The sequence below is a fragment of the Ascaphus truei genome, chromosome 4 (assembly GCF_040206685.1).
Source record: "Ascaphus truei isolate aAscTru1 chromosome 4, aAscTru1.hap1, whole genome shotgun sequence".
Classification (NCBI taxonomy): domain Eukaryota; kingdom Metazoa; phylum Chordata; class Amphibia; order Anura; family Ascaphidae; genus Ascaphus; species Ascaphus truei.
In genome coordinates, this window is record NC_134486.1 from 118,711,552 (window position 1) to 118,724,582 (window position 13,031).

Here is a 13,031-nt window from a genome sequence, read left to right on the forward strand (position 1 = left end):
TATTATTCTCATTTGTGAGTGGGACTTACACCATTTTTACATATTCATTTTTTCACCCGTAACTGGTTACACTATATTCTGTTTTTTTATCTTTTACATATGATCACGTGACTTGCAAGCGCTCCCCGAACGTTCGGATATCCAAGCTGCTTTTGGGACCAGAGGACGGTCTACAAATGGGTTTTTGAGCTGCTGGACCTACATTTATTTACCTAATATTCACTTATTTCACTCAATTTTGGTGAAGGAATTATTAGAGGTCCCAATGTGCTTTCACATATATAAATAATTAAGTTTGCATAGTCACTGCACTTATTATATATATGATTTGCACTTTATTTTTTGGGTATATGGTATAAAATATATTTTAGACAAATCCACACCCATTCACTACCGAGCGCCCAGTTAACCCCTCTTTTTGCTTATCTGTGTAAAACAATTATAATTTATATATATATATATATATATATATATATATATATATATATATATATATATATATATATATATATAACACACAGAGAATACCGCATACACGCCTAAATAAATGGTACCCAAAAACTAGCTATGAAAATATAATATAATGTATGCAAGCGGTGCTCCAGGGATACAGATAGTAGGCAAGCAACAAAAAAGGTTCCCAAAAGTGAGCACACGGATTTACCAAAGACAATAATATCAATTTATTTAATAAAGCAAATAAAAACAAGGGAGAAAGAGTTAAAAGGAGGAGAATTCCTAAAAAACTCCTCAAAGGGACATGACTATACTATTCAACCCTGAAAAGAGGCAGAGTTAATGTAACACACTCTGCTGAAGTCCCACCTGATAAGGCTAGGCCCCCGCTGCCTGCTGCAGTGCCCGTTATGGTGTGCGCTGTAGGGACAAGACATTGCCTGCCGCGTTGTGCAAACAGATTTCTCTGAAGACAAGAAATCTGTGCTCACAACCTGCGACTGAGCGCTGGCCATGCCCCTAGCGGTTAAGCCATTGAGGGCGAACCTGCCGGGTGATGTCCCCACCTTTTCAAAGCCCCCGTCATTCCCCTCCTCCCCTTCTTTCCTCCTGCAGCTCACCGCAGACTGGAGATCTCAGCTGCACGCGCCACCAGTCTTGCAAGCGAGTGTGCAGCGCCAACACCAGGGCCTCATCCTAAAATGACATAGGGTGGAGACAGACTGCTAATTGTGACTAGAGACAACTAGTAATCCTCTAACAGAAAAACTAACTAAAAAATACAACAAGTGCTTGACCTAAAAATTACAAACCAATAAGATGATTATCGAGACAAACACTTGTCCTACCGCTCAACCTATTAATCAACGTTTGGGAAATTATTTCCCTGTGTCCCTTTCTCTCAGAAGTAAGGTATATCTGTGACCATCTGATCGTTCACTGTATACCATTGCATTCAAGGGAGACTACACAAACATACAAACATAGTGTGTTCCTAATGATTGCGAACCGTATGCAGTTTTGAAGCACCTCTAGGTACAGGGGTGAGCAAACTTTTTATGCCGAGCCCTCCTTTTCATCCATGAAATGTCTTGGGCCCCCCCCCCCTGCCTGATGTAATCAAAATCACATGAAAAAAAAAACCTTTATTAAACGGTATACAATGTAAATACAAATATGTCTAAATTTCAACAGCTTGCGTCCACGCTGCTACTGAGAGCGGTGACATCACCAACTCTCCAAGCATGAGCGCAGGGTGTTCTGCATAATTTTGCAAGCACGAGCGGGGGAGCGTGGATTGGGGCTATTTTTGTGTGTGTTTGTGTGGCTATGTGTGTGCATTGACTGCTGCTGAGCGTGCTTCAAAGTCAATTTTGTTTGTCTCCCCAAGCGCCAAGCTTGTGAGAGCATACGTGCAGAAAGGTAATCCTTTTGGGGGGAGGAGGGAGCATTTATCCACACTCCTACCTACAGTATTATGTATTTTTTTCCCCCGTTTTCAATTTTGTGTTTTCACTTTTATTTTTAATTATTTTTGTACATTCATAGCATGATTGATATAGTGGCAGCCTACTCTTTCACTTGCAGAGGATCGCAGCGAAGCAGGTTGCCAGCGGAGGAGAGCAGGACCACAGCGTTATTGTAGTGCAGACACCGGAAGGAGGGGCTTTTGACATCACAGTGCTTGGGCGTGCTCCTCCCCCGTACCTCCGAAGCCCACGCGCGTACACACACATCATCATGTGGCCGCCACCTACACTATCCTGTTGGGCTGTCTGCGCACATCTTCTTCGGCTGCCCGCTTGTGCACAGCTTCTTGGCCGTCCGCGAACAGCTTTTTCACCATTCCGCGCACAGCATCTGCTGGCTTGGGCACACCAGGTTTTGCCGCACGCCGACTGCGCCCCCCCTAAATAATCTTGCGCCCCCCAGTTTGCACACTGGTGTATTCAATCACAACACACTATCACAATACATTCACAGCACACATACTCAATCACAACACACACAGACACAACACACACTTAATCGCAACCAACACACACACTCAATCACAACACAGGCACAACACACACAATCACCACACACACAGACACAACACAAACACAGACAACACACAAACAACACACACTCAATTACAACCAACACAGACACAACACACACACTCAATCCCAACACCCACACACACAATCACAACCAACACAGACAACACACACACACTCAATCACAACACACACAGACACAACACACACACATACACAACACACAAACACAGATATCACACACACACAATCACAACACACACAATCACACACTCAATCACAACCAACACAGGCACAACACACACACAACACACACTCATATCATAACACACACACACACAACACACAATCACAACCAACACAGACACAACACACACTCAATCACATTACACACACACTTTCACCTGGTTGGGGGGAAGTCACAAGCATGCTCCTGCTTCGGTCCCCATAACTGCTGCACACAGACAGGAGGAGGAGGAGGAGTTGTCTGTTTGCAGGGAAAGCCCCGCCCCCGCAGCAAGCCACAGAAGCAAGCAGCACAGAGCTTGAGCTTCTTGGCCACCCATGCACAGCTCTGCCCGCCCCCAAGTTTAACCAAACGCCGCCTGTGCCACCCCTGAATAATCTTGCGCCCCCCCCCAAGGGGGCGGACCCCCCAGTTTGCGCACCGCTGCTCGAGGATATAGATCAGTGTATAGATATTCCTGTAACACACATACACATTACAACCAATAGATGGCAGTGTTCCTATATACGAACTGACTGCATCAACTTGAAGACCCACTATTCACCATTGAGGAATTTTAAACACACTATTTTATATGTAATGGTGAAATAAGGATACCTGGCGCTTAGAAAATCACTATGTCCATATGAAACAAAACCAGTCGTTAAAGAGTGTACCAAAGTCCAAAACTTGAAGTGGATGGCTGTAGTGTTTCTTCACTGCTGCTGCTTTTCAATACACCTGGAAATGATAGAAGGGTACACCATTGCGCAGTACTACTGATTGCTGATGTTAACCCCTTGCATGCAACTTCCCCAGTGTGGACTGAGTACACTTACAGGAGTGTCTCTTTCAGGGTACAGTGGAGACAATCTGTGCTTTAATCCTTTTTGCGTTCGTATGTACCACGAATCCCCTGGGTACTTCTTTAATCTCTTGGAATTTCGTGATTCCCAGAATCACCCGAACTCCACTAACCCCCAGAGAAGGAGAATGAACAATGGCAAAAGGGGGTCACAAATTTATTAAAAACGGCTTCAACAAGCCTAACAGACCAGCTAAAACAAGCCTGCAATATTAAAACAAGTTAAAATGCTACTCACATGTACTCACATGAATACATGCGGTTTAAATCGACACGAGGATGCCGTCCGCAGCTTGTGGTGTACCTCCTGTGCTTGCTCCAGAAGAGATGGGCTCTCTCACTGCTTAACTCATCCGGTTTGGTGTGTTTGAGTCTCTCCCCCCGCTCGGCTACGTTCCGGTTTGTAACCGACAGGTATGACAGACTCCTCACCACTGCAGTCACAGCGAGTGCACGGCTGACAGGGAATCCTAACTCCTCCCACCCTAACGCGTTTCGTGACGTAGGGACACCACTTTCTCAAAGGAATGAGGAGTTGCTGATGATCTCTCATTATATACCCCCAAGTGGTGATTAACCCTTTGAGTGATATAGTGATATGTATCACATGTTTGTGCATGCTTGTCTGTTATAAAACAATGTGGATCTGAGGATGCCAACACCCTGGGATTCAGATAAACATTCTTAGCAAACTAACACCTAATAGTGATATCCATCATTTTAAAACTATATATAAAATGAACCAAACTTTATATGTTGCAGGACTATGTAAACTACAAACATTGAGGTTGTTAAAAAAAGGGGCCAAGTCAATACATATGTATTAACTGTTACTCTTTCAAAAATGAAGCCAAATCAAATTCTATGTTCAAACCCTTGGGGGCCAGGGTTTTTAGCGTGTAGATCCAAAAACTTTCTTTCTTGGATAGATTGTTTAACCTATCACCACCCCTCCAATTAGGCTTGGGACAGTCTATTCCCTTACATATTAAACCCTTGGGATTCTGATTGTGGACTAATCTGAAATGGTTGGAGACACTATGTGTCTCCGAACCTCTTTTAATGTTATAAATGTGTTCTGCTAGTCTACGTGTCAGTGGTCTTCCCGTTCTTCCCACATATTGAAGTCCACACGGACATTGTAGGAGATATACACAAAACCTGCTTTTACAGTTAATGAATGAGCCAATTTCATAAGTTCTATTCGTGACTGTAGAATGGAAATTAGCACATTTTTTCACTGTAACTGCAGGCCGTGCACTTTCCACACACAAAATAACCTTTAAAATCAGATAGCCATGTGAACGTTTTACGTTTTAATCTATCGTTCGGACAACTCGGTGCCAATGAGGCCTTTAGATCATTGGCTTTTTTATATATGATCTGGGGCTGTGGAGGTAAAATTGATTGTAATATGGGGTCTCGCTGGAGGATTCCCCAATGTTTCTTAAGTGTTTTTACTATTTCAGGGGCCATACTATTGTACTTTGTAATGAAAGGTATAAATTCTCCCTCTCTCACTTTTTTAGTTTTCTTACGATTTATGTCCACTAATGATGTTCTATCTATCTGATTAACTTTTTGGAGTGGGGGTGTGGCTCATCCATCTTCAACTTTCAGTATCAGAGGGAATCAGGGTTTTTTGAGTTATTTCGGCCAACCTACCTACTGCAGGAAGTGCTACCAGTACGGACATACTAAAGAACATTGTGAAAAAACTGGGGTGGTTTGCAGGAACTGTGGGAAAGAGGGACATTTTGCTGCGGATTGTGATATTCCAAAAAAGTACGACCTGTGTGGTGAGTTTGGACACTTTGCACGACAATGCTCGAAAAAAAAGTTCTGCTCAGGTTGCTAAAATTGGGACTGAAATGGAATGTACACAAGAGTCTGCTAATGTAGAGGGATTTCAGGAGATTACTGTAGTTGAGGAAACTTCAGGAGAAGAAATTGAAGAAACTTTGGCGGGTTCTACAAGCGATATCTTGGAGAAAAAAGAGGAAGATCTCTTCCTGGACTCCTTGGCCCAGAAACCGGAGGTGGGGGGAGGGGAGGAGACGGGAGCGGTCCATCAGAAAGATGCGGGGGAGGGGGAAATACGGTCATTGGGTGTGGTGGAACCTAGCTGGGCGGAAAGTATGGAGTTTCAAGATGCACAGAGGGTGAGGGAAGGTCCCCAAGATGTTTTGGAGGAGGAAATGGAAATAGGTGGAAAAAAAACTCAAAAGCGTAAAAATCTGCAAGGGATAGAAACAAAGGAAGATAAGGATAGCCAGAGTAAAGTGGAGCCTAGAGAGGAAGGTGTAGATGGTAAAGTTGGGAAAGTATCAGGGAAAGTAACCCTAAAAGAGAAAATGGAACATTTTGAGGACGCAGTGGGAGATGTTCTATTTTGGGTGGGTATTTTTCGGAAGCAGCATGGGGGGAGTAGTGAGGAACAGATAATAGAAAGATTATAAAAAATGATGTACCAAAGAAAACAGCTGACAAAAGAGCAATATGAAGAACTAAAAAAGGAGCATGTGCAGTGGGTTAAAATAAAAGGGGCTAGGGGAGAGGTGAGGGAAAAGGAGAGTAGCGAGAGCAATAATAGCTCGTCCTCACAAAAAAAACAGATAAGCGTGGAGGGAACTAAAATACAGAGAAGTGTAAGCGGAGTAAGTGGGAGCGAAAGTGAAGAAAAGGCAGGTCAGAAGAGGCAAATTCAGCGGGAGATACAAAGGGAAGGAGCACCCAGGGAAAAGATGAAGTAGGGCTCACAAAGAAAGAGGTTTTTCACAAACGACTAGGGTGGAAATTTGGGCGGAAATATTGGGACGTGAAAGCTGTAAGGGACGCGTGTGAAACTGATGTGAGGAATGGATTCCAGTTAGAGAAAAGTAAGAGAGGTTTGGAACGTACTGGGGTGGTTTGGGGTGGTTTGCAGGAACTGTGGGAAAGAGGGACATTTTGCTGCGGATTGTGATATTCCAAAAAAGTGCGACCTGTGTGGTGAGTTTGGACACTTTGCACGACAATGCTCGAAAAAAAAGTTCTGCTCAGGTTGCTAAAATTGGGACTGAAATGGAATGTACACAAGAGTCTGCTAATGTAGAGGGATTTCAGGAGATTACTGTAGTTGAGGAAACTTCAGGAGAAGAAATTGAAGAAACTTTGGCGGGTTCTACAAGCGATATCTTGGAGAAAAAAGAGGAAGATCTCTTCCTGGACTCCTTGGCCCAGAAACCAGAGGTGGGGGGAGGGGAGGAGACGGGAGCGGTCCATCAGAAAGATGCGGGGGAGGGGGAAATACGGTCATTGGGTGTGGTGGAACCTAGCTGGGCGGAAAGGTATGGAGTTTCAAGATGCACAGAGGGTGAGGGAAGGTCCCCAAGATGTTTTGGAGGAGGAAATGGAAATAAGTGGAAAAAAAACTCAAAAGCGTAAATATCTGCAAGGGATAGAAACAAAGGAAGATAAGGATAGCCAGAGTAAAGTGGAGCCTAGAGAGGAAGGTGTAGATGGTAAAGTTGGGAAAGTATCAGGGAAAGTAACCCTAAAAGAGAAAATGGAACATTTTGAGGACGCAGTGGGAGATGTTCTATTTTGGGTGGGTATTTTTCGGAAGCAGCATGGGGGGAGTAGTGAGGAACAGATAATAGAAAGATTATAAAAAATGATGTACCAAAGAAAACAGCTGACAAAAGAGCAATATGAAGAACTAAAAAAGGAGCATGTGCAGTGGGTTAAAATAAAAGGGGCTAGGGGAGAGGTGAGGGAGAAGGAGAGTAGCGAGAGCGATAATAGCTCGTCCTCACAAAAAAAAACAGATAAGCGTGGAGGGAACTAAAATACAGAGAAGTGTAAGCGGAGTAAGTGGGAGCGAAAGTGAAGAAAAGGCAGGTCAGAAGAGGCAAATTCAGCGGGAGATACAAAGGGAAGGAGCACCCAGGGAAAAGATGAAGTAGGGCTCACAAAGGAAGAGGTTTTTCACAAACGACTAGGGTGGAAATTTGGGCGGAAATATTGGGACGTGAAAGCTGTAAGGGACGCGTGTGAAACTGATGTGAGGAATGGATTCCAGTTAGAGAAAAGTAAGAGAGGTTTGGAACGTATGGAGGAAGAATTAAAAAAGATGATCACAGTACTAGAGAGCGGAGAAAGGCGTTGAGTTTTAAGGTTTGAGTTGTAAGAATGAGATGAAAGAATCTTGAAGTAATGTTTTTTTCTTTTTTTGCCTTTGTATTGTTTTTTTTTCCTCTCTCAGCAATATAAGAAATGTATTGTGATGTGTTCTGTTTATTACTTTCTGTAAAGTGATACTTACTGATTGTTAATAATGTGAACGTTAATAAAAATTAAAAAAAAAAAAAAAAAGCTGTCTGTGGGTGGGTTTTCTAGGTATGCACCTTAACCCTGGCTGTGCTCAAAGCTGTGACCATGCAGCAAGCTTAAGCCTATAGGGAACCATGTTAAAAATGTTTTTTGAAGCAAAAAGTGGCACTGTGTGCTCATTTCCATATCATTTCCCAGAATCCCTTGCTGCAGTGGAAGTGCTGTGTGCTGGGTGATAATGGTAATATATAATGATATTTATATTACACCAACAACCCCTATACCCCCCTAACATACACATATATGCACATCAATGATAGTATAGGCCGGCAGGGGCCATCGGGTATTACCCGCGGGCCTGCAGTACCAATCCTGTGCCCCCCTGAATTAATGTCAAAACACATACATACTTATAAAGAAATAACCCCCCCCTAACACATACAGTATAGTAATGGGCACAATTACTATTATCCACAAATGGATAATAGTGCATTTGCCCATTTAAAATACATAAAGAACAATAAATACATTAAATACATATTGCACTCACCCTTGTCCGGCTGCCACGATGAAAGCCATCCTCATCTTCATCACAGTCCATGCCCCCTCCGATGCTGCAAAACATAATCAAGAATAAAAACAGCAAAACAAGAAAAAACACAAAAGCGCACCAAGATGAGAGATAGATAATGTATTAGCAACAAATAATAAAATTAGTAACTTACATATAAAATTTCTTTAATAATCCCCGATTCTGGTGTCTATCACAGGAGTAGGGCATCACATAGGAAGTATGAAGGGTAATCTCAGTTCTGAGAGATCAGACCCGCGCGCTGGGGCTGTCTCTGTTCACTCTCCTGTCCTCCACGTGTGGTAGCGTGGTGCAGAGTGTAGCACACATGTGCAGGAACCGGGGCCTTCAATAGGTGTCCTTAGGATGCCTGTCCGTTTTTGATAGCATAGAAACGATCGGAAATAAGCAGGAACGGTACACTTGAGTGTGTACTGGTGGTGGGTAGTAAAACCGCCAGCCACAACAGTCGCGACGCGTTTCGTTTAACAAAGTAAACTTCTTCAGGCAATATCTGGGACACCTGTTTAGGGGTCCTTTATAGGTCTAATTCTGTGCGTCATTGGTTAATACCTAATGGCTGCATGGCCAATCAGGCTCATATACTGATAGGGGCGGGCCACAATAGGAAGACCTCCCTGTTAGTGCATTTAATCCAGTAATGAATTACACTAATTGAGTATATATATAAGTGTAAATAGAAAGGTAAACAGACCTTAAAGGGGAGCCAAAATCATGTGTCCCAAATAGTCAAGTGCAATAAAATATGCATAGTAGTAGCATAAAAAACAAAGTATATGTGCATACTGGATAACAACATTAATAACATTAAATGACATATAAATAACTTTTAAAATATGGGAAATAGAACAAATGGAAAGGTGGGTGGGGGGAGGGGAAGAATTGAAGAAAAAGTGGAAAAAAATATAAAAATAAAAAATAAATAAAAAAGGAGGTAGAAAAAAAAAAAAAAAAAAAAGGCTTATAAAATGAATAAAAACCACTGTAATGATAAAGTAGCTAAAAAAATCAGATAAAAAACAGATAAAAAAGGTATTAGACCAATGTTTGTATTAAATTGCAGTATGCATGGTTTCACCTCAAAAAAGGGGTTAATTCCACATAGTCGTTCAAGCCCCCCGGGTACTTGGATTGGAGGGTAAATATCCAGAATTGCTCCCTTTTTGCAATCTGAAGATCTATGTTACCAGCCCGTACATTAGTTGTTATATGTTCGATGCCCATATATTTAACCCCTATAGTGCTACACTGATGGACATCCTTAAAGTGTGACAACAGATGTGTCAATGGTTTATTAGATGCCAGTAGCTTGGGAATATTAGTGATATTTCTGAGGTGCTCCATCACTCTAATTTTGAGCTGACGTTTAGTACGGCCCACATACTGTAAACCACATCCACATTGCAGGATATAAATGACATAAGTGGTTACGCAATCGATGTAGCTATTAATTTCATATCTAATATCTGTCGCTTTAGATTTAAAGTAATCCTGAGTAAGCATTCGTGGACAGATTTTGCACCTATTGCATCTGTGGTTACCTTTAATGCCTAACATCTCCCTAAGATCTTTCTTTTTGTTTGAATCACTGCCTTTGAGGAGACTAGGGGCCAAGATATCTTGTATCTTGGCCCCTAGTCTCCTCAAAGGCAGTGATTCAAACAAAAAGAAAGATCTTAGGGAGATGTTAGGCATTAAAGGTAACCACAGATGCAATAGGTGCAAAATCTGTCCACGAATGCTTACTCAGGATTACTTTAAATCTAAAGCGACAGATATTAGATATGAAATTAATAGCTACATCGATTGCGTAACCACTTATGTCATTTATATCCTGCAATGTGGATGTGGTTTACAGTATGTGGGCCGTACTAAACGTCAGCTCAAAATTATAGTGATGGAGCACCTCAGAAATATCACTAATATTCCCAAGCTACTGGCATCTAATAAACCATTGACACATCTGTTGTCACACTTTAAGGATGTCCATCAGTGTAGCACTATAGGGGTTAAATATATGGGCATCGAACATATAACAACTAATGTACGGGCTGGTAACATAGATCTTCAGATTGCAAAAAGGGAGCAATTCTGGATATTTACCCTCCAATCCAAGTACCCGGGGGGCTTGAACGACTATGTGGAATTAACCCCTTTTTTGAGGTGAAACCATGCATACTGCAATTTAATACAAACATTGGTCTAATACCTTTTTTATCTGATTTTTTTAGCTACTTTATCATTACAGTGGTTTTTATTCATTTTATAAGCCTTTTTTTTTTTTTTTTTTTTTCTACCTCCTTTTTTATTTATTTTTTATTTTTATATTTTTTTCCACTTTTTCTTCAATTCTTCCCCTCCCCCCACCCACCTTTCCATTTGTTCTATTTCCCATATTTTAAAAGTTATTTATATGTCATTTAATGTTATTAATGTTGTTATCCAGTATGCACATATACTTTGTTTTTTATGCTACTACTATGCATATTTTATTGCACTTGACTATTTGGGACACATGATTTTGGCTCCCCTTTAAGGTCTGTTTACCTTTCTATTTACACTTATATATATACTCAATTAGTGTAATTCATTACTGGATTAAATGCACTAACAGGGAGGTCTTCCTATTGTGGCCCGCCCCTATCAGTATATGAGCCTGATTGGCCATGCAGCCATTAGGTATTAACCAATGACGCACAGAATTAGACCTATAAAGGACCCCTAAACAGGTGTCCCAGATATTGCCTGAAGACGTTTACTTTGTTAAACGAAACGCGTCGCGACTGTTGTGGCTGGCGGTTTTACTACCCACCACCAGTACACACTCAAGTGTACCGTTCCTGCTTATTTCCGATCGTTTCTATGCTATCAAAAACGGACAGGCATCCTAAGGACACCTATTGAAGGCCCCGGTTCCTGCACATGTGTGCTACACTCTGCACCACGCTACCACACGTGGAGGACAGGAGAGTGAACAGAGACAGCCCCAGCGCCCGGGTCTGATCTCTCAGAACTGAGATTACCCTTCATACTTCCTATGTGATGCCCTACTCCTGTGATAGACACCAGAATCGGGGATTATTAAAGAAATTTTATATGTAAGTTACTAATTTTATTATTTGTTGCTAATACATTATCTATCTCTCATCTTGGTGCGCTTTTGTGTTTTTTCTTGTTTTGCTGATATTGGTATCACCATCGGGGTTCCGGTGGAGACCACATTTGGAGGTGGGGGAGACACCTCATAAACACAGAAGCAGCAAGAGAACTGAGAGGGACCAACACTCCAAGTTTAAAGAGCCAGAGCGCGGACTGAACCTTTCATTACAAGAATAAAAACAGCCAATGTAATGTCCCCTAACCCCTTAATCACCATAGCGGTTATTAACCGCTACAGTCATTAAGGGGTTAACCCACCCTCACCCACCACTCGGAGGCCTACATACCCTCCCCCACTAGCCCCCCACCTCGTGAGGCCTAACCACCCTCACTCACCCAATACCCAGCCAGCAGGCCTACCCACATTCCCTTGGGGCCAATACCCCCTCCCCCACCCCCAGTACCCACAATAAAAACAATACATAGCCCCATAATAAACATCATTATATTTATTAAATACATAACCCACTCCCTGTGCCCCCCATAAATACATGATTTATTATTTTACATACAGGGTTAATACCCCAGGCCCACGGGAGTCCCCGGTGGGCCTGACGGGTCACCTCACAGACCTACAATAGCCCAGCACCATGTTTCAAACAGGGTCTGGAGGCCTACGGGTGGTCCCCGCCAGGTGCCGTGGTCCACCAGGTGGTCTCCGCGGGTCACCGTGGGCCACAATGGGGTCCCCATGGGTAGGCCCGCGGCTGTCTGGGGGGCCCCGGGTCAGACCCACAGGTGTCTGAGGGGCCTCGGGTGGTTTCCACGGGGGTCTGGGGGCCCACGGGTGGTCCCTACGGGTCCGTGGTGCCCCCACAGATGTGGGGCCACCGGTTCTTCCCCGCAGGTGTCCCCCGTGGAACCGGCAGCCGTTTACCCATGAGAAACCTGAGGAGACCGCAGGTGGTCTCCATAGGTCCCCCGCAGACCTGAGGAAACAACCCTGTATGTAAAAAAAATAAACATGTTTAAGGGTTAACAAAAACATGCACACATAAAAATACCACTTCTCCATATCAGCCACAGTCTAACAAAATCCTATTTCCTAAAAAAATCATTCTCATCTGCCAATCAAAAGCATCAAATGCCAATCAATTTCATGACAGTACAATTAGAAAAAGATTGAACAAGTATGGTTTGTTTGGAAGGGTTGTCAGGAGAAAGCCTCTTCTCTCTAAAAAGAACATGGCAGCACGGCTTAAGTTTGCAACGTTGCATCTGAACAAACCACAAGACTTCTGGAACAATGTCCTTTGGACAGATGAGACCAAAGTGGAGATGTTTGGCCATAATGCGCCACGTTTGGCGAATACCAAACCCAGCATATCAGCACAAACACCTCATACCATCTGTCAAGCACAGTGGTGGAGGGGTGAT

The 13,031-nt window shown here is 42.9% G+C and overlaps 1 protein-coding gene across 3 annotated transcripts in view; it reads left to right on the plus strand.

Annotated features, from left to right (window-relative positions):
- Window positions 1-13,031, plus strand: part of RGS17 (regulator of G protein signaling 17) — a 202,382-nt gene that overhangs the window by 112,833 nt on the left and 76,518 nt on the right. The window lies entirely within an intron of this gene.